The sequence below is a fragment of the Aquarana catesbeiana genome, linkage group LG10 (genome assembly GCF_042186555.1).
Source record: "Aquarana catesbeiana isolate 2022-GZ linkage group LG10, ASM4218655v1, whole genome shotgun sequence".
In the NCBI taxonomy this organism is placed as follows: domain Eukaryota; kingdom Metazoa; phylum Chordata; class Amphibia; order Anura; family Ranidae; genus Aquarana; species Aquarana catesbeiana.
This window is the reverse complement of record NC_133333.1, coordinates 149,396,245-149,419,487: the sequence shown is the minus strand read 5'-3', so window position 1 is coordinate 149,419,487 and position 23,243 is coordinate 149,396,245.

Sequence of the window (23,243 nt, the reverse complement as noted above, 5' to 3'; positions counted from 1 at the left end):
AATGACCCCTCTCCCTGGGAGGACCACCAGGCTTGAGGGGGAAATGTCTATGGAAATCACAGAGGAGGACAGGGGCATGTAGGTCCGAGGATGAGACCCAAGAACGTTCCTCCAAACCGTAACCCTTTCCAATGCACCAGGTACTGTATGCACCCACTGAACCTACGGGAGTCAACAATGGACTGTACTTCATACTCCTTATGGTTCTCAACCTGTACAGGGTGAGGACGTTGTCACCGAGGTGGTAAAGCAGTTGCAGACCAAAGGTTTTAAATAGGAGACATGAAATACATTCAAAATACGCATATTAGAAGGAAGGTCTAATGCGTAAGCCACTGGGTTAATCCTCTGAAGAATACGGAAAGGCTCAATAAACCAAGGTGCGAACTTCAGTGAGGGAACATGAAGTTGGAGGTTGCGAGATGACAGCCAGACCCTGTCCCCAACCTGGTAGTAATGTGCAGGCAGGTGTCTACGGTCAGCATGGAGTCTGTACCTATCATCGGCATGACACAAAGCCTCCTGGACTTGTGTCCAAGTGGAACGAAGACCACGGAGATGCTCCTCTAATGCAGGAATACTCTGCAGAACAAAGGAGTCAGGCAACATGGAAGGTTGGAAACCATAATTCGCCATAAACGGGGACAATCTGGAAGCTGAATTCAAGGCACTGTTATGAGCAAACTCTGCCCATGGTAATAGGTCTGATCAGTTGTTATGATGGTCAGAAATATAGCAATGTAGGAATTGCTCCAAGGACTGATTGGCTTGTTCTGCGGCCCCATTAGATTGCGGGTGCTACGCAGAGGAGAAAGCAAGCTGAATTCCCAACTGTGCAGAAAAGGCTCGTCAGAACCGGGACACAAACTGACTACCACTGTCCGAGACAATCACCTTGGGTAGCCCATATAAGCGAAAGATCTCCCAAGCAAAAATGGAAGCCAGTTCCTTAGAAGTGGGCATTCTTAAGTGGAATACAATGACAACCTTTCAGAACTGGTCAACCACCATAAGGATAACAGTGTTGCCTTGGGAGTTGGGTAACTCCACAATGAAATCCATAGACAGGTGGGTCCAGGGCCTTTCTCCATTGGGCATGGGTTGTAGGAGGCCCACTGAAAGGTGTCGCCGAGTCTTACTCTGAGCACACACGGAACAGGCATCTAAGAAGGCAGTTACATGAGCACTTAGACTAGGCCACCAGAATTGTTAGGAAATGGCCCAAACAAGTTAATTCTTCCCTGGGTGGCCAGCTGCCTTTGGAGAATGGTAAGTTTGGAGCACGGCAGTACGGATACTCCCTTGGAAAAAGCAGCGGTCACAGGGTTTCTCAGGAGGAGCATGGACCTGAGCAGCAAGAATTTTGTCACCCAAAGGAGAAGTGAGACTGGTGCGAACCGTAGCCAGAATACTATCAGGAAGAATCACAGGAACCTAAACCGACGCCAACTTGGAAGTGGAGGAAAATTGTCATGGCGTCAGCCCTTAGATTCTTAGTACCGGGTAAGAATGAGACAATGTAATTGAAACTTGTCAAGAAAAGAGCCCATCACGCCCTTCTGGGAGAGAGGCGGTTAGCCTCAGACAAGAATATGAGATTCTTATGGTCAGTAAGAATGAGAACCGACACAGTGGTACCTTTGAGGAAATGTCTCCATTCTTTCAGGGCTAAAATGATCGCCAACAGCTCTCTGTGACCAATCTCCTAATTGCACTCTGCAGATGACAACTTTTTGGAAAAGTAGCCACAAGGATGCATAGCGCTCTCAGAGGTAGGACTTTAAGACAGAAGGGTGCCAACACCAGTCTCAGAAGCATCAACCTCAAAGATAAAAGGTAATGTAGGATCAGGATGTGCCAACACAGGAGCAGAAACAAAGGCACCCTTGAGACTCTCAAAGGCCTTAATGGACTCCGGAGACCAACTCTGTGGGTTACCATCCTTTCTGGTCATATCAGCCAAGGGCTTGACCAGTTATGAATAAACTTCCGATAAAAGTTGTCAAAGCCCAGGAAACGCTGCAGAGGACATAAACCCATGGGTCGAGGCCACTGTAGGACTGCCTAAAGTTTCTCTGGGTCCATCGAAAAATCAGCAGTGGAAATGACATAGCCCGGGAATTTAACCTGTTCACGATGGAACTCGCACTTCCCCAGTTTACAATAGAGATTGTTCTCTCTTAGTTTCTGAAGCACACAACAGACATCTGTGTGGTGGCTCTCCAGGGACTTGGAAAATATGAGGATATCATTGAGATAAACCACCACACATAACTGCAACAAATCTGGGAGGATATCATTAATAAATTCCTGGAAAACTGCCGGGGCATTACAAAGGCCAAAAGGAATTACGAGGTACTTATAATGGCCTGTTCTGGTATTAAATGCAGTTTTCCACTCATCGCCCTCCTTAATCCTCACGAGATTGTATGCCCCTCTCAAATCAAGCTTCGTGAAAACCGTTGCTCCCTTGAGGCAGTCAAATAACTCTGTAATCAACGGAATCGGATAAGCATTCTTAATTGTGAAACAATTGAGACCCCTATAATCAATACAATGACTCAGTTCACCACTCTTCTTCTTCACAAAAAAGAAACCAGCACCAGCAGGAGACGAGGATTTGTGGATGAAACCTCGAGAAAGTGGATTGACTGCATCTTCTGAATTCATGGCCTTCGCCTACTGTCAGAAACCATGAAATCAGACCGAGACAGAAGTACAGTTAAATCACACTTGTTTAATAATAAAAGTAAAAAGAACAAACCTAGTCAAAACATAGCCAAAGTTTAGTAACCGGAACGGATAGTCAGCCAAGTCAGAAGTCAGGGATCATTGTAGTGGAACAGCAAGCAGGATCTGGAGCCAGAAGGCATGTCATCAAAGCCAGTCTTTAAACAGGAACAAAGGAGATCATTTTTTTGGGACGTGACCAAGGCGAAGGCAGAGCTCTTCTGGACTGGACAGCTTAAGTAGGCAGGACTGACGAGTAGGATCATCAAAAGCTGAGTAACTGTGGAGAGAGGTGGGAGCTGGCAATTAGCCGACAGCTCAGAGAAGGAAGGGCTGAGCCCAGCTGTGACAGAGGCAGAATTGCAATACCCAGCTACCTCCTAGATAGGTGCTGGTTAGGTTTAGTGCTGGCTCACTGTGTTTTGTGGACCTGCATTTTTGTTGCTAGGTAAATTTAGCTTGTCTCACTGTAACTAGTGTGGCTGTAATTCTTGTATGAGGTAAATGTAGTTGTGTTCCCTGTAATCAGTGCAGCTGCATGTGATTAGTTAGGGCTGCTCATTGATTCAGCTGATGCTAATTTTGACTGTTTTCTCTGTTTTCCAGAAAACTGGTGAATTCTCTGGAACATAGGTGTGAAGAAATGCAAATAGCAGTATTCATATTTAAATAGCCCTGGCCAATCCCAGGCTGCTGGGAGTCCATATATATACTCTGAGACAAAGATTTTCTGGGTCTTTGCCTGCAGAGGGAAGGTGCAGCCTGGAGGGCTTCCTGACCTCTAGGTAAACACTGCCATCTGCTTGCTGTGCGTGAGGCCTCAGGTGGGCCTGAATGCTGAAGCTACAGAGAGCTGACTGGGGGGCTGTCTGCTGAAGATATAGTCTGGTATCACTGGAGAAAGGTGTCACTTGGAAGTTGGAAGGAAGCAACCAACTGTCCCTGGACATTTTGTGCGTACAGACTGCTGTGAGTGATCCTAGAAACTTTTGGGCTGCTGCCACACCTTTTGTGTTAGCTGTGTGTTTGCCTAAAGGGGACAACGGCTGTTTTCCTGAAGAGCTCAATCTATGTGATGCTATGTGAAGGGACTCTGCTCTTTTGCTCTAAAGAAGGAAGTCTGAATTTAACTGTTTCCACTGCAAAGCCTAGTATGCTATAAGCAAGGACTTCTACTGCAGCTTTTCAAAAAAGAAGTTTGTTGTCCTCAATCTGTACATAGTTTTCTTTTTGGAGTATCCCACTCAGTTACCTCAACCCCATCCCAGTTACTCCAAAATAAAAATAACAAAAAGAACACCCCTAGACTGGTTAAGGAAAAAAGTGACTATGTTTGTGTGCCTAGCTGCGGGGCAATCTACTGAGAAAAGAAATTGGACACATTTCTAGTGCCCCTTTTTTTGGGGTTGCGCTTTATACCATTTTAAACTGTTGAAGAACAACATTTTCTTGTAGCTAAAAATTACAAACTGTGACTGTTTATTGTATTTCTGCAAGGAGAATTTCTAATTTTGTTGTACTGCAATGAATTCTACAGTCACGTTAATTAAATTCCATGACTAATATGCATTTCTGTTTGCCTTCTTCAAAAATTAAAAATTATGTTTCCTCTTGAAACACTTTATGGTGCATCATACATACTATAAAGAAACATATCCTCTGCTGCACATACGAACTCTGAAATGTTTCAATGTTAAAAAAAGAAAAAAAAAAAGAAAATTAAACTCATGGGATTTCCTCTGATCAATATCATTTTTAGAGCCTATAAACTTCAGTTAGCTGTAATAGGTATCATCTTTAGACAACCATCTGTTGGCTTTTAGCTGATCAAGGTTTAGAGTTCAGTACAAATGTGGAAATTAAGAAATCATTAATGTATTGGTTTATTTGGAAATTAACCTTCTACTATAATCTATCAGTCCTAATGCATTTAAAAAGTGACTCACGTATTTGGACCTATAATTAGTATAGTTGGACTTTGGAAAAAGATCAGCTGCAGGGAGCCTATAGGTAGCAGTGGCAAGCAGTCATTAGCCTTCCACTTGACTGTTTTTGTACATGGCTTCCACAACACATGTCCTCTTTATGGTAAAGTACAGTTCCTTATAAGGAAGGTGTTACACTATACTCTTCTCAATTACTGTAGTTTATGCAATATTAGGCACATTTTTCATGTTAGAAGGTTAGACTTTTTTGACAACTTTGCTACTACTGGAAAAACACAAATTTTTATATTAGTGAATCGTGTATGAACATATCTCAAATATCTCAAAATGTAAACTTCATTGACCCTTATTTTCACTGATTTTCACCTTTCGCTTTTAATGGATGCTATAAAAATCACAAAGTGAATAGACATTGGTCAACCAGGCTTACAAACCCTTGGTTTTACATCATTGCAAGATCTGTTGAAGACCCTACCCTTCTTCATATACCTCACCACTGTAAAATATAGCTGAAAAGAGTGTTTAAGTTGTGAACCATGTGGCATTGTTTATAGGATTGAGCCTCTGGAGTGCTTTAAGGTCAGAATCAACTACAAGTCTTACATCAGAGCCTGAATGGGAACTCTTATGCCCTAGTATTATATATTGGTCTTCTTTTGGACACTTCAATAAATTAGGGACAGTGCATCTTTACAACAATACATATAGGATTTAGCAATTGAATTAATAATAGAGATAACATTAAAATTGATGAGAGAAAATATAGCAAATCAGTATCAAGTATTCTTTCCTTCTTGAATTTGAGAGATGCATGATCTCTGAACAGTTAGAAATCAGAAATTACTCCTTCCTGATTGTAAAGTCTGTTTTTTTCCTATAAAAACAAGTTGATTCTTCCCTGGGTGGCCAGCTGCCTTTGGAGAATGGTAAGTTTGGAGCACGGCAGTACAGATACTCCCTTGGAAAAAGCAGCGGTCACAGGGTTTCTCAGGAGGAGCATGGACCTGAGCAGCAAGAATTTTGTCACCCAAAGGAGAAGTGAGACTTGTGATTGTAAAGTCTGTTTTTTTCTATAAAAATAATAAACATGTTATACTTACCTGCTCTGTTGCAGTAGATTTGCACAGGGTAGCCCAAACCCTCCTCTTCTTGGGTCCCTCTTCGGCTCTCCAGGCCTCTCCCTTCTGTGAGGGCCCCCACAGCAAGCAGCTTGCTATGGGTGCAGCTGAGCCAAGTCACAGCTCCCTGTATCCTTTTAGATATGGAGCCCAGCCCCGCCCCCCTCCCCTGATTGGCTAGTTGACTTTGATTAACAGCAGCATCAGCCAATGGACTGAGAATCTTGGACAGCTGAGACACTCATGGACATTGCTGGACAGAGAGGGACCATAAAATGCATTATAATAAAATAACCTTCTGAGTTTACAACCACTTTAAACAATAAATACTTTAAAGCCGAACTCTGGCCCAATTTTTTTTTGCCATAACCTTGTTGCTAATCTCCTACCTTCAACAACTTTGCCATTCATGTTCTTCTCAGCTCTGTAATTCCTCTGTAATAGGTTGCTGAACTTGCTAAAAAAAGGTTATTGCCTGCTGACATCCTGTTTGTAAGACCCTGGCTTCTATCCTTCTCCTAAGCTCAGCCAGCAGTCTGACATAGATAATGGGTGAATGCAGCGCTATATGTAATCAGTGACAGGATGACATACTCTCATCCTGTGTATAATTAAGTGGTAATTAATGCAAGTGATACTTAGATTGAACAGTGAGCAAAGTGAACAGACAATCTCAAAAAGAGATGAATGTAACACTATAAATGATTGGTAACAAGATGACGTGCTCGTATCTTATATATACTAGTACGTTGGAGTGTCATGCGAGCTTTGGGGATGCACTGATCCCTGAGGTACTGTGCTGGAAGACCATACCGATAGGTTCGGTCCAGGACCACCGTAATTTGCAGGATGGTGTATGGATCCACATCAAATAGGGGGATGACCTTCAACGGCAGCAAGCTAAGTATCACTTGCATTAATTACCACTTAATTATACACAGGATGAGAGTATGTCATCCTGTCACTGATTACATATAGCGCTGCATTCACCCATTATCTATATATTATCACTGCACGGTGTACCACACTGTTTTGATGCTGGCAGCTATTTTCCACAAGATTTTTTTTATAATAAGCACAATTATTCTTGAGTTTAGCAGTCTGACATGCCCCCTTGTAGTCCTCTGAAAGCCAAGCAGGGAATTCCATTACCTGTAGTTGGCGGAGGGGGTCTCACAGCCCCCGGTCTGTGCCACCCATAGAGGAGGTGTCCTCCTTCTTCTCTCTCTCCTCCCGCTTGCTCCTCCCTGCCTGGTGGTCTGCCCCCCCACCACTGCCCACCCGCCTGCTATCTTCGTGCAGAGCAGAGATTATTATCAGTAATCACTTGTATGACACAACGGGGATCTCCCACTGTGTCAGGTATAGCATATCAGAACACTAAACACTGATGTCTCGCCTCCCGCTGTTATGATTGACAGCTTTGCCATTCATGTTCTTCTGAGCTCTGAAGTTCCTCTGTAATAGGCTGCTGAACTTGCTGAAAAAATGTTATTGCCTGCTGACATCCTGTTTGTAAGACCGGTGGCTTCTATCCCTCTCCTAAGCTCAGCCAACAGTCTGACATGCCCCCTTGTAGTCCTCTGAAAGCCAAGCAGGGAGTTCTATTACCTGTAGTTGGCGGAGGGGGTCTCACAGCCCCCGGTCTGTGCCACCCATAGAGGAGGTGTCGTCCTTCTTCTCTCTCTCCTCCCGCTTGCTCCTCCCTGCCTGGTGGTCCACCCCTCCACTCCACCCCCCCGCCGCTGCCGCCCCGCGCCTGCTATCTCCGTGCAGAGCAGGGACTATTATCAGTAATCACTTGTATGACACAACGGGGATCTCCCACTGTGTCAGGTATAGCATATCAGAACACCAAACACTGATGTCTCGCCTCCCACTGTTATGATTGACAGCGCACTGTGCCATTGTGCCATTATTGGCACAGTGGCTGTCAATCATACCAGCGGGAGGCAGGACTTCAGCGTTCGGTCTTCTGATATGCTATACTTGACACAGTAGGAGATCCCTGCTGTCCCTGACATTCGACACTGGTGGTCCCTGACATTCAACTTGGCGGTTCCTGACATTCAAATCTGGTGGTCCCTGACATTCGGCTCTGGTGGTCCCTGACATTTGGCTTTGGTGGTACCTGACATTCAGCTTTGGTGGTCCCTGACATTCGGCTCTGGTGGTCCCTGCACTGGTTTGCATTTATATTAAAATGCTTTGCATTTATAAGGCTGTAACCTATCATACCGTGTGTTACGTATGGCTTGCTGGCGGCAGAATGAGGGGTGTGATTTATGTTGACGTGGGTGAGTTCACATTTACATGTACAAGCCTAGTGTACCCTCCCACATTCACTCCCATCCCAAGGATTCATGGGAAATGTAGGCTGAATAATAGATCCTCCCTGCCAGAATATGGGCTGCATTTTTTGAATCTCAAAACTGACTTCCTGAAAATTCAAATAGTCATATCTCTTAAACGGTAAGAAATTTCACAAATGTAATAACTGTTTAGTGTTTTGTGGGGGGTTGTACCAATGGGGGATTTTTTGAAAATCCCGGAGTTCTGCTTTAAGGTCCAATTATTGCTGGTTGAAATGTTAAGCTTAATAAGTCAAGTTATATTTGGGATATAACTTTATGGAGATTATTGCAATTATTATTGTTTTTTCTCTTGGTTCTAGTTTCAAAAATATTGTGACTAATTGCTTTTTTGTTGTATTTGCTAAGCATACCTGTCATTAAACTTCTAGAGGTATACCACACTTCCTAAAAGTAAAGCTAACTTTATTGTTCAGCACAAGCACAGACACTCCACCCAGAATCCCCCCTCTAAAGTGTTTTGCCCCCTACTGGCGCCTAATCCTAGTGTAAGTGGGTGGAAATTGTAAACGTACCCTCGCCGTGTTGGTTATTAATTAGCGTGTAATGGTATACTAACCTCTCAGTGTCACCCTCAAAACCAAGCCAATCATTATCAAAAAAAGATGAGTTCTCAGTTCAGTCCAAACACAGATTTGGACCAAACGTTGCTTGTTTGGGTATTCGTTGGAATGCTGTACTCTTAGTTCATTTAGTGGGGGCTAAACATCATAAGTATATAGTAGTGTTTATCATTACTCTGTACTATCACTGTATATGCCAGCTTCCTTTTTCATCTGTCAGTGGTTGTTAAAGAAGCAGTGGGTCCTGGTGCCTGTTGTGTCCTTAGCAACTAGTAACATCACCCAGTCAACCTCATTTGCTGGCTGGGAAATCCCAGCCATGTAAACAAAGGGACAGGGATAGTGGATGGCATTATTGCCCAAAGATGGTCACATGGCCATATTTTAGCAATAATATCACTGGGTATAGCCCACCTCTATGTTTACATTTAGCGTGGTGACCAGAGCTGTCATTTACAGTAAGTGTAGTGACCGGATAGGACATGTCTGTTGGTCAGTGGGTTTTTCTTTTGGCGAGTTGACCAGTGTCATTCATCATGATTGGTGAGTATCTGCATTGTTGAACAATGTGATTGATAATGGATTTACATCATGGGACATTTTTCATTTTTTTTTCTCTTTTTTAATAAATAACTTGTCAAAAAATGTGTGTGTTTATTTACAACTTACATTTTTTTTGAGAATGAGTAGGGGTACTATACCCAAACCTTTCATTATACTCATATACATCCCCCACATTAAAACCAACATACATACAACACCACCTCCTCTACCTCTTTTCTTCTTTCTGTTGGAGTACCCCAAGGCTCTGTCCTTGGACCCTCCTATTCTCCTTGTTCAAATATTTTTATTGATGAAATAGTCTAGTACAGGACATCGAGAAAGTAGTACATTTTGTGATAAGTAGATCATAATCAAACAGTAGTCAGTATATGAAAACAGGATTATACATGACCTTTAAGGAAGGAGAACAATATTACTTAGGATACTAATATTCTAACAGAAGACATGTCTCCGACTTAAAAAAAATCAGTAAAGGACCATAGAAGGGGGTCAACTTGTAAACAACAGTGAGTGAATTGGTCCTGAGGGCATGCTCAGTATTTTGTTCAGAAAGGCTCGTCTATATAGACTAGCCGGGGTGTAGTGTAGCCTTGTCCCTACAGTAATGTGTAAATTATACCATGGGGATGAGGTCCGTGGGTAGATATATCTCATCATCCATCCCACTGATTTTGTTAAACGAGTAAAAAAGATAAAAAGAAAATGTGGGTAGTGGAAAGAAATCTTGCACCTCATGTTGTTTAGGTCCTTGGGTAATGGATCTCATAGTCCTTCCGGTACAGGACATGTTTGAGGAGCAGGATTAGCAAGTTAGCCTGAAGAGCAGGAGGAAGAAAAAAGGGGGGTAAAGGGGTCACAGGTGGGATAGAATGGGAGAGGAGGGGGGTTCCCTACAGAGGATCTCGTTACCAGCGCCCCTATACCCATTCTTATCTCAGGTGGGGGGGGGGTGTTTTAATACTTCTAGAGAAGTAAAAGGGAGTCATCTAGTTCTGGGGGTAAGAAATGGGAGAGCCAGGGTCTCCAATGTTTTTCGTAATTTGTTACTTTATCCAGCATGACTGCCTCTGTCTTGGCGTGGATCATGGCTTGAGTGATTCTATGTTTTATGGCCAAAATTCTTAATGAAGAGGTCTTCCATGCTTTTGCTATGGTTTGTTTAGAGGCCGTTGTGACAAAGAGTAAGAGCTTAAACTGGCGAATGCCTGTGGTTTTCTATTTAGGAGTGCGACTGAGGGTTCAGGTAGCAGGTGTGAATCAAACAAGGTTGATAGGACCTTGAATACCTCTATCCAGAAGGTACAAACTATGAGGAATTCCCACCATATATGTACATGGGTTCCTGATGTACCACAGCCTCGAAAGCAATTAGGGGAGTAGTTGGGGAGGAATTTGGATATCCTGGCGGGAACTAGGTACCATCTAGTGAGTACTTTGTAATTAGTCTCAAGAGCAACAATGTTCGGGAAGGCAGATAGTGGCCTGCCAGGTTTGTGACCAGTCTGCCATGTCAAGAGTGAGGTCAAGGTTACTTTCACGTTTCTCAAGATTGGTGGAGCAGAGGTTGGGTAGGCTAGTAGTTGGGTGCATAAGTCTGAGATAAGTCCTCGACTATGTGGGTCAGTTTTGCAGGCTCTCTCAAAAGTTGTGAAGTTTGGGGTAGTTTTGGTATGGGGTGTATTTTGAGAGAAGAAGCACTTGAGTTGAGATATTGAGTTGAGATATCTAAAGAGTTCTGCTGGGGGCAGGTTGTGTGTTTCGTGAAGCGTTGGAAAAGGTGTGATGGTCTGCGAGGTAAAGAAGTGGTGGGCTCTGATTAGTCCTGCATTGGACCAAGCGGAAAAGGAGGATAACTCAGTCCAGAACGGGTAGAAAGAAGGGTTGCAGAGGAAGGAAAGAAGGGGATTTTTGAGAGAATTGAAGGCCAAAACGGGTTTTAAAGCAATCCCAGATGGTCTGTCTGTGTCTAGTAATAGGGTTAGTGATGAATCGACATTGCGGTGGGGTTAGCCATAGGAGGTTAGCTGTGGAGAGAGGGTCACCATCCACCATCGATTGCTACCCATAGTGGTATTTCCTTTGTTGCATGGTATTTGGGGAGTTGAGCAAGTTGTGCTGAGTATTAGTCTTTTGTGAAGTTGGGCACGCTAAGTCCACCTCTAAACCAACTCTCTGGGAATATAAATAGTTGGTTTAGGTAGACGAAGCTTGATTTTTTCCAAATGTAATTCAAGGTTCTGTATTGGATAATGCATATGTAAAAGGATGGGACTTGTATGGGTAATACCCTGAAAAGGTAGAGAATTTTGGGAATATTGACATTTTCACTACCGTGATTCTGCCCATCCATGCCATAGGTAGAGAAGTCCACTTGGACATGAGATTGGTAGGGTGGGATAGCATGGTAGGGTTGTTGGCTGCATAATGGTCAGCAGGTTTAGCCGTAAATAACATCTAGATATGTGATGTAAGATGTTGCCCAGGAGAACTGGAGAATTTCCCTGATTTGGGCCAGTTGGCTGGGTGGTAAGGAGATTTTTTAAAGCAGTCGATTTTTGGGAATTAGCAATAAAATAAAGAGATATTCCCTTGCTACCAAAGGAAAGAAAAGGATGTTGCTGCAAGCATCGAAATGGTCAATCCATAAACCACGATGAATAATATAACAAAATCAATAAATGGTGCTGCGCTCTAAGTGATAACACAAACAATATGCAAAAGTGATGGGTGCTACAATAAATACAATGAAGTAATAAGAAAGAGTCAAAATAAAAGGGGAGTGGGAATAGGACCCAAGATGTCCTTACCTTCAGTGAAGGAAAAGGAACAAACTGCGGTTTAACCTGATATAACTTTATTAGAACAATTAGTAGAAAAACATTTTAATCAATGAAAGGAAAGCATAAACAATAGGAGATTGCATAAGGTAAAAACTGACAACATTGTCACTTAAAAACGCATGCCCATGAGCTCAGCCATATCCCAGTCATCCACACGTGTCAATCATCTCAAGTAATTAAGTGTGACTTAATATAATGCTTACATGTGTTTAGGCTAGGTGAGTTCCGGGAAACCTTGATAGTACAAGTCGGTACCCGTATTGTGCTTAACCATGGACCTCCGAACTCCCTATATTCCTATAGAGCTGCTGCATTAAGTCTTTACAATGTTGAAGAAAGCATTGGTTATCTCAGACAAATAAATTTAATTCTGGCTAGAAAGTATTCCTGATAGTTAGTGAGCAGGACAGGTTTGATTTCTGGGTGTAGCACTGTCAATCAGAGATAATATATAAAAAAAAAAAATTGCAGCACGCTGTGATGCAAGCATGTGACTTGAGTCCAGGAGAAACAATAGATCCACAACAAGCCTGTTAGTCATTCAGCACCATGTTTCCATGAAACATTAAAGATAGCACCGCATATAGTTTGGATAGGAAAATATAGTCAGCTGAGTCAAAACACAGAGCCTCAAAAAAAAAAAAAAAAATGTTCAGGCTGTGATTGCTTGCTGGATATACCAGTTGAAAAGAGACTCACTGTTTAGATGGTATTAGGTTGATCCTCAATTGCAGCGACAAGGTGGTGAATCCAGAGTCCTTTGCAGGGGTCCACAGGTGTGCAGGATGTGAATCTCTGTATTCCTAGTCCTGGTGACATGCACAGGATGTTATCCACACAAAACCAGCATGGGGCCGCCTGGCTATTTACTTCCAGTTTTCGGTTGTTTGTGGATTTCCAGTTTGCGGAGATAGGATGAGGGCTAAAGAGTGATGAAAAGCCCAAGCTGGCTATCGGCAGAGGGCATGTGTAGGCACACACACCAACATGTTTAACCCACTTGTGACGTGGGTTTCTTCATTGCCCAGGAGAACTGGAGAATTTCCCTGATTTGGGCCAGTTGGCTGGGTGGTAAGGAGATATTTAAAACGGTCGATTTTTGGGAATTAGCAATAAAATAAAGAGATATTCCTTTGCTACCAAAGGAAAGAAAAGGATGTTGCTGCAAGCACCGAAATGGTCAATCCATAAACCACGATGAATAATATAACAAAATCAATAAATTGTGCTGTGTTCTAAGTGATAACACAAACAATATGCAAAAGTGATGGGTGCTTCAATAAATACAATGAAGTAATAAGAAGGATAAATAGTCTAATGTGCCACGTGCTAAAAGACAGTGGAAACCTCAGTAATAAATTCATATAAACATGACAAGAAATACCAAAAAAACTGCTAAATAAATACTGAATAATAGTCCCAGAAGATAAAAATGTCCTTATTTGATAATAAAAAACAGTGAATGAACGGGTGTTGGAATCCCTCTGGTATTCTGTGCAAATATCAATATAAAGAATGACTTTTCTTCCATGCAAGTGTAGCAAACTAAACGATGACTTTTCTTCCGTGCAAGTGTAGCAAACTAAATGGTGAGTTATCGTCAGTGCAAATACAGCAAAGTAAACGGAGACTTTTCTTCAGTGTGAAAACACTTCAATGAGAGATGGCCCGCTGTAAGGTAACAGCATGTATATAAAGCAAATGCAGATCCCTGGTCCTCCATTGGATCCCTCTGCCGACTTCCTTTCAATGGCGTGGCGTGGGGCTCATCTAGACAGCCTTATGTCCTGGCCAATGGTTTAAGATGATAACGTCTCTCATGGGGTGAAGTGTATAGCATGGAAAGTTCTCCCAGATAGGTACATAAATCATACAGAGAAAGAAGAAGGGGTCCCAGATAGTGTAGTATGTAAAATATAAGCATTATTTTTAATAGATCCAACTGCAGTACTCACCACGAGCAGTGAGCTCGCACACTGACGTTACTTCCAGTGCCTGTCTGTTCCAATGCGTAGTGTCACGATCACGTCACTTCATCACATGACTTCATCATTTCCTGATGAAGTCACATGATCGTGACGCTACAGGACAGAACATTGTATTTATTGTAGCACTCATCACTTTTGCACACCGTTTGAGTTATCACTTAGAGTGCAGCACCATTTATTGATTTTGTTAGATTTTTAGGGATTAGTGTTTAGTTCAGACGCCTTACTGAAGCGGGATAGGGTCTACAGTAGGTTAGGGGAGGAGATCAAGGGTGAGGTTAAAAATATGAGGACATCATCCGCGAATAGACATAATTTGTGTTGATGTCCCCCTAACTCTAGGCCCTGAATATTAGGGTTGGATCTAAACAGAATAGCCAGCGGTTCAATGGCTAGGGCAAAGATAAGGGGGGAGAGAGGACAGCCCTGTAGAGTTTCCTGTTCTATGGGGAAGAGCTCTGAGCGGAAGCCTGAAAAGCTTACAAAGGCTTTCGGGTTTTGATAAAGGGTAGCTACCCATTGTAGAAAGTGGGAGCCAAAGCCCCAGAATTGGAGGAGAAAAGTGAGATATGACCAGGACAGGGTGTCTAACGCCTTTTGAATGTCTAAGAAGATGAAGCAAGATGGTATACAGCGAGTGCAGGCCATATGGGCCAGAAGTGCAGCCCCTCAGATATTGTATAGATCAGATATCCCCTGCTTGGCGTGAGGGAATGAATCCCTTTTGGTCATTGTGAACTAGAGAGCCTGTCAGCCTTCTGCGTACCTGACTGATGAGCCTGATACAGCAGGGGAAGGTCTCCCTTACGTATCTGGTTCCCGGCCCCTGGTAGTATGAACAGGAGGCACGGGAGCACAGAATGGTATGAGAGCCTGGTGGGTGACTTACGGAAGTAAGGCCCAGGATCCTGGTGCAAGTGGGTTGGAGATCCCTAGTAAGTTGGGACACAGGCAGCAGATGCAGAGCAGGAGCAGAGTAGGCAGGTCCAGTCACAGGCAGAGTTGGCAACAGGCAGGCAGCACAGTACAAAGAAGCAGGCAGGTTCAGAGTCCAGGTCATAGGCAGGGTTGGCAACAGGCGGGTAGCGTAATAAAAAGGAGCAAGCAGATTCAAGGTCAAGGACAGGCCGGCGTCAAATGCAGGTAGATGACAGAGAATAATCCAATGGACAAGCCGGGTATCAAGGAGATCAGACGTTCAGACAGGTTAACAGGAAGCACAGATACAGGGAGCTGCAGATCGGACAGCACCAAGCAACATGCACAGGCAGCTCAAATAGGGAGATTGGTACCAAGCGCCGTGCGCGCATGCGTGCCAACACGCACAGGTGCGCGCACATGCACACCCGCACATGCCCGCACAAGCTGTCCTGCACCGGCACACCCCAGGGTACCCAGCACTGAGTCTATTCTGGGAACTTCTCTGACAGAGCCTATGATGGGATCGAGGCGTGAAGATAGGACTTTGGCTAAAAGTTTTATATCTAAGTTGAGTATTGAGATTGGCCTATAGTTGGACCAGGTGGTGTCATCTGTATTAGGTTTGGGTGTCATCAAGATCAATGCTGTGAGGGATTCTGTGCAAAAGGTACAGCCTTGGAGTAGGGAGTTAAGACCCTCCACTAGTGGAGGGGTGAGAAAGTCTGCAAACTTTTTAGAATATGTTGCCAAAAAGCGATCTGGGCCCGGGCGTTTGTGTCGTTTCAGTGATTTTATGGCATGTTGGATTTCCTCAGCTGTGATGGATTTCTCTAGTGTTTCTTTGTTAGAGGAAGAAAGGTTAGGCAGGTGGATAGTAGAAAGAAGGTCATTTATATGGGATTGGTTAGAGGTGTGGGGGTTTTTGTATAGTTCTGAAAGTCGCCTGCGGAATTCTTTTATTATTTTTAGAGGATTACTGGAGTATGTATTTTTGGTCAATTTCAGTCGCACCCGCTTAGGAATGAAGTCGGCATTGCGGAGCGCTAGTGCAAGGAAAGTGTCTGGTTTATTAGCTTTCATATAGAGAATATGGTGCGACCCAGGGCCATCTTTAATATTGATTGGACCCTGACCAAACATTTTCTTGGTCCCCCTCCATGCAATTTCCCTCTCCACCTGCTCTAAAAACATACAATAAATAGCAGCTAGATTCAAAATCAGTTTACTGAATCAGATCAGGCAGCGATTGCGATTGGTTGCCAGAGGTTACAGTGTATCATTACCGCTCACTGACTGGCTGCTAGAGGTTACAGCACACATTATGGCTTACTGATTATTTGCTAAATGTTACAGCACATGACTTTTGCTTGTTTATTGGTTGCTAGAGATTACTGTACATCAATACTGCTCCTTGATTGGTTGCTAGAGGTTACTGGACATTACCACTAACTAATTGGTTGGTAGAGGTTACTGCACATTATTACTACTCACTGATTGTTTGCTAGAGGTCACTACATATCCTTACCGCTCAATGATTGGTTGCAAGAGATGAGTGCACATTATTACTGCTCACTGATTGGTTGCTAAATGTTATAGCACATCATCTTCTCACTGCCTGCACACCATGGATTGGGGAGGTGAGGGGATCCATCAATAGACAGAAAACTCCTAGGGTTGCTAGGACTCCTAGGATCAGTGGCAATGCTGGGGGGGTGTGATCAGTGGCAAAGCTGGGGGGTTGGTGGGATCAATGGCAGTGGTGGGGGGGATGGGATTAGTAAGAAGGCAGTACACTGTGGCAAATTTTGAATCATGTAGAGCAAAGCTGGAAATCTTTGGCAAGTATATAGTGGGGGATTCTACACTTGCCACCAATGTAATGGGGAATTTAAAATGAGCACCAATGTGAGGGAGGATTTACACTGACCACCAATATAAGGGGGGATTTGCACTGATCACCATGTAATGGGGGACTTTACGCCACCCACCAATATAAAGAGGGATGTCTACACTGACATCAATGCAATAGGAGCATTTACACCAACCACCAGTATAAGAGGGAATATACAATGATCGCCATATAAGGTAAAACTTCTACAATGACCACCAATGTTAGGGGGGATTTACAGTGACCGCCAATGTATAGGGGGATTTACACTAACCACCAGTGTAAGGGCAATTCTGCACTTACCACCAATGTAAAGGGAAATGTACACTGATCACCAATGTAATGAAAAATTTACCCTGACAACCAATGTAATGGGGGATTTTTACATCAGCAACCAATAAAGGGGGAATTCTACACTGGTCACCAATGTAAGGGAGGGATTTGCACTCACCACTGATTTAAAGGGGGCTTCTACATGGGCCACCAATGTAAGGGAGGATTCAAAACTGAACACAAATGCAAGTTTTGATTTTTGTACCGATTACCAAGATAAAGAGGAGTTTCTACACTGGCCACCAATATAATGAGGATTTACACTGACCACTAATGTAATAGGTGCATTTACAGTAACCACCAATGTAAGGAGGGATTAACACTGACCACCAATATAAGGGGGACCTTCACACTGGCCACTAGTGTGAATGAAAGGATTGTACACCAAGCCCCATTGTAATGAGTAGATTTACACTGACCACCAATGTAACTGAGACATTTAGACTGCGGTCACATGTGTGTGTCCGGAATGCACTCAAAATCACTTTTCTGAGACCACAGAAAAGTGCTGCCCTTTAGCGGATACACAGCAGTGTCATTAATCTTTAATGACACCCTCACACATCTCCTGTGCTGTGGCACTATGTTATTTTGAAAAAGGGTTCTGCCTCCAATTTGCTTACCTTTGCAGAACAGGTTGATGTTAGGCTTAATGACCACAGTTGTGGGCAGGACTTTCAAGCATGCCCCTTTACCTCCCCAGTGGGCAGCATTCAGCAGAGGTGATGGTGGATATGACCTCAGGAAGCATGATATACATATAAATGCAGCCTATATTTGCATATCAATGCAGCCGGCTATTTACATATCAATGTAAACACAATATTTACATGTAGACACAGGGTCTACAGGTAAGTCATCTGTACATGGCAATAGGGCAGAGCTGGGCAGCATTAGTAGCAGAATTTCACACTGAGATATTGGGACACAGCAAGGCACTAAAACTTCAAGGGACAAGGGAATTTAAACTGGGATGGTTGGCAAGTATGAGGTAGCTGCTTTGGGCCCCACAACAATGATGGGGCCCAGGGCAGCTGCCCATTTTCCCCTGCCTTAAATACAGCCCTGGTGCGACCAGCAAAGCATTTTTTTCTGCTGATTCAGAGAGGAAATGGTCTAGTTCTAAGCGGGCTCTTTCGGAGTCACATTTGTTTGACAGAGATGGTGAGGGTTGGAAGGCCTCTGAGGTTGTGTAAAAAGTTTCTTCTAGATGTTTATGACAGAGATATCTTTCTTTATGCTGGTGGGAAGCTTGACTAATGATGACTGGTTTATGTGCTTCCCATAACGTCAGAGGAGAGACCTCCGAAGATACGTTGTTGGTCAGGTAGTCTTTAATAGCTGTGGCTATTTCCAGATAGTGGGTTGGGTTAGTTTGTAAGCTGTCATTGATGTACCAAGAATTGCTGCTTGATCTAGGGACAAGGGAAGAGAAAGAGGTGATGACTGCGTTGTAGTCTGACCAGGGTACAATATCCGATGTCAGGATGAAAGGGGAAGTGCCAACACTGACCAGGATGTGGTCAATGCGAAAAAATTTTTGTGAGGATGGGAGTAGTAGGTCTATTGTTTTTTGGCTAAGTTCTGTTCTCGCCAGGAGTCAAGGAGGGAGTACTGGTTTAAGAGCTGTTGATAGGTGATGTGTTGAGTGGTAGTTGGGGCTGGGACCTATCTAGGAGTGGATATATTACCTGATTGAAGTCTCCACATATCAGTATTGTGTATATGAGGCTATGACTGACAATAAGTGGGAGAGGAATGACAGGGGTTTCTTATTAGTACAAGACTATTGTGATTTAGCTTTTCCGGCTCTCAGGTCTCCGCCAGGAGTGTGAATGGAGTTGTATGGTGGAATGTCACCAGTACCTCCCGTTGCTTAGTAGATGCGGAGGCTGTGTATACTTGTGGGTATTGTTTACCAAATAATTTAGGTGTGAAGTGGGCAGAAAAATGCATCTCCTGAAGGCAAACCACATGGGCTGAGAGCGATAAAAATAAACAAAAGGCTTTGGTGCGTTTGGTTGGGAAGTTGAGACCTTGTAAGTTTAAAGTTAGAATGTTTAGGGTCGCCATGGTAAGTTTTGGAGATGATATATAAGGTTACAGGAGTAGTTAATATGGGTGTGAGATACCTATCTAGGGAGTGTTGGGGGGGAGACCAGGAGTTTGGGGGAGGAAAGGTAAGAGGGCAGCTAAAGTGTGAAAAGAAGGTGTGAGCTTAGCTTGAAGTGGTGCTGTAGAGGGGGTGCAGTCCAGGTGGTGGAGTATGAAATTCCATCCTAGGTAAGGTGTACCCCCAAAATAAAAAAAATGGTTGGGGCTACAGTGAGCAGTCTCCGGGACTGCTACAGCAGATAACTATATACTAAGAACAGTAAACAAATGATTCCCACCTAGTAGAAAGTTGGTGGTTCCAGATATGTTAGGTATTTCTCATTTATCAAGTACTTGCTGACTTCCAGTGTGGGTTAGATGGAGACCCATCTGCTCTAGCATGATGTGTGGTGAAGGAAGGTGAAGTGCAGGGTAGATCCTATTGGAAATATGGGTATTAAAGTAAATGGTGAAGTCAGCGTCAGGAACCAATTTAGAAGGTAGAGGCTGGCAGTATGCTACTTAAGATAACAGTAAATGTATCATAGTATAAGTCCAACTTGGAACATAAAGATTTAACATTTGTGGAGGGTCTGGTACCCTCCGTCTTGTTGATGGGCCGAGGGGGGCAGAGACTTTTTTTGCGGTACAGAGTCGTGGATCAGGATGCTCCGGTGTAATTATAGATGTTGGGGCTCACTTCAAAAATGGGCCATTTGGGTTAATCCCCAACTAGGGGATGGGGATTGGAGGGGTGCACGAGCTTACTGTATATAGGCACTAAAATCGCATTGAAAACACTGCGCTATAAAAGGTATAAGCAAAAAGCCTCTGAACTGGTAAAAATATATCCTCTACACCGTGGTAATAATAAAGTATAAAATATATGATGAAAAATATATAAAAAGACACGTGCTTAATAGCCAAATAATAAAGTGACAATGTGCATTCATATTGTGATAAAAAATTAAAGCAAATAAGTCAGTGGAAATCTAAATAGATCTTAGCAGATCAACTGTTAGGAACGATCAGCATACCATCCCGTTACTGGATGGTTTCAACCATTCGTTTTTTGCTTGATGTAGAATGGCGCACTGAATCGCCTGGATATTGTGAGCACCCTGTGTGGGACCTGTTTATTTTTTTGTTCAATAAATTGCATAATGTGTGGGTGTAAATGTGTAGCGCTATTAAACCATATAAAAAGTATGAATAACTATTGAAGGTAATATTAGAGTTGGTACTGTGTTTATAGAGCTGAACTCCACAGTTAGGCTCGATTCACACCTATGCATGTTGCTTTTGAGCGTTTTTGGAGGTTTTTTTTTCATGCTTGCCGCGTTTTTTAACATGCGTTTTTGATGCGTTTTGCGGCGTTTTTGACGCGTTTTTGCCGCGTTTTGCGTTTTGCGGTTTTCATTATGCGTTTTATAAAGAACCAATTGGAAAACATCACTGCTTATATCACAGAATGTCAGCTGACATTAGTACTTCCTGCTTCCTCCCTAGTCTTGCTGTCTTTTGGTGCTTAGATTATCCTGGCTTCAATGTCCTTTTTTCTAGCAGTAGCCACAGCTGCTGCTGCAGTTTTGCTTGAAGAGGAAGCTGAAGAAGAAGAACAAAGGAGAAAACGAAGATTTTGGGTGCATCCAGTGATTGCCAATAGGGAGCAGAGAGGGCAATTCTGGATAATTTACAACGACCTCCGAGCCCATGAAGACAAGTTTATGGATTACACACGGATGTCTATTAAAAGGTGAGTTCTTGATTTAGTACCATTACCTAGCCATACTCTGGTTTAGAGTTCGTTTAGGTTTCAAAGTCGGGTTAGGGTTAGTATTTAAAGTAGGGTTAGGGTTAGGATTTAAAGTCGGGTTAGGGTTAGGATTTAAAGTATATTTAGGGTTAGGATTTAAAGTAGGGTTAGGGTTAGGATTTAAAGTCGGGTTAGGGTTAGGATTTAAAGTATATTTAGGGTTAGAATTTAAAGTAGGGTTAGGGTTAGGATTTAAAGTCGGGTTAGGGTTAGGATTTAAAGTCGGGTTAGGGTTAGGATTTAAAGTCGGGTTAGGGTTAGGATTTAAAGTAGGGTTAGGGTTAGGATTTAAAGTATATTTAGGGTTAGGATTTAAAGTAGGGTTAGGGTTAGGATTTAAAGTAGGGTTAGGGTTAGGATTTAAAGTCGGGTTAGGGTTAGGATTTAAAGTAGGGTTAGGGTTAAGATTTAAAGTCGGGTTAGGGTTAGGATTTAAAGTATATTTAGGGTTAGGATTTAAAGTAGGGTTAGGGTTAGGATTTAAAGTCGGGTTAGGGTTAGGATTTAAAGTAGGGTTAGGGTTAGGATTTAAAGTATATTTAGGGTTAGGATTTAAAGTAGGGTTAGGGTTAGGATTTAAAGTCGGGTTAGGGTTAGGATTTAAAGTAGGGTTAGGGTTAGGATTTAAAGTAGGGTTAGGGTTAGGATTTAAAGTATATTTAGGGTTAGGATTTAAAGTAGGGTTAGGGTTAGGATTTAAAGTAGGGTTAGGGTTAGGATTTAAAGTATATTTAGGGTTAGAATTTAAAGTAGGGTTAGGGTTAGGATTTAAAGTCGGGTTAGGGTTAGGATTTAAAGTCGGGTTAGGGTTAGGATTTAAAGTATATTTAGGGTTAGAATTTAAAGTAGGGTTAGGGTTAGGATTTAAAGTCGGGTTAGGGTTAGGATTTAAAGTCGGGTTAGGGTTAGGATTTAAAGTAGGGTTAGGGTTAGGATTTAAAGTATATTTAGGGTTAGGATTTAAAGTAGGGTTAGGGTTAGGATTTAAAGTAGGGTTAGGGTTAGGATTTAAAGTCGGGTTAGGGTTAGGATTTAAAGTAGGGTTAGGGTTAGGATTTAAAGTCGGGTTAGGGTTAGGATTTAAAGTATATTTAGGGTTAGGATTTAAAGTAGGGTTAGGGTTAGGATTTAAAGTCGGGTTAGGGTTAGGATTTAAAGTAGGGTTAGGGTTAGGATTTAAAGTATATTTAGGGTTAGGATTTAAAGTAGGGTTAGGGTTAGGATTTAAAGTCGGGTTAGGGTTAGGATTTAAAGTAGGGTTAGGGTTAGGATTTAAAGTATATTTAGGGTTAGGATTTAAAGTAGGGTTAGGGTTAGGATTTAAAGTAGGGTTAGGGTTAGGATTTAAAGTATATTTAGGGTTAGAATTTAAAGTAGGGTTAGGGTTAGGATTTAAAGTCGGGTTAGGGTTAGGATTTAAAGTCGGGTTAGGATTTAAAGTATATTTAGGGTTAGAATTTAAAGTAGGGTTAGGATTTAAAGTCGGGTTAGGGTTAGGATTTAAAGTCGGGTTAGGGTTAGGATTTAAAGTCGGGTTAGGATTTAAAGTATATTTAGGGTTAGAATTTAAAGTAGGGTTAGGATTTAAAGTCGGGTTAGGGTTAGGATTTAAAGTCGGGTTAGGGTTAGGATTTAAAGTCGGGTTAGGATTTAAAGTATATTTAGGGTTAGAATTTAAAGTCGGGTTAGGGTTAGGATCTAAAGTATATTTAGGGTTAGAATTTAAAGTAGGGTTAGGGTTAGGATTTAAAGTCGGGTTAGGGTTAGGATTTAAAGTCGGGTTAGGGTTAGGATTTAAAGTCGGGTTACGATTTAAAGTATATTTAGGGTTAGAATTTAAAGTAGGGTTAGGGTTAGGATTTAAAGTCGGGTTAGGGTTAGGATTTAAAGTAGGGTTAGGGTTAGGATTTAAAGTATATTTAGGGTTAGGATTTAAAGTAGGGTTAGGGTTAGGATTTAAAGTAGGGTTAGGGTTAGGATTTAAAGTCGGGTTAGGGTTAGGATTTAAAGTAGGGTTAGGGTTAGGATTTAAAGTAGGGTTAGGGTTAGGATTTAAAGTCGGGTTAGGGT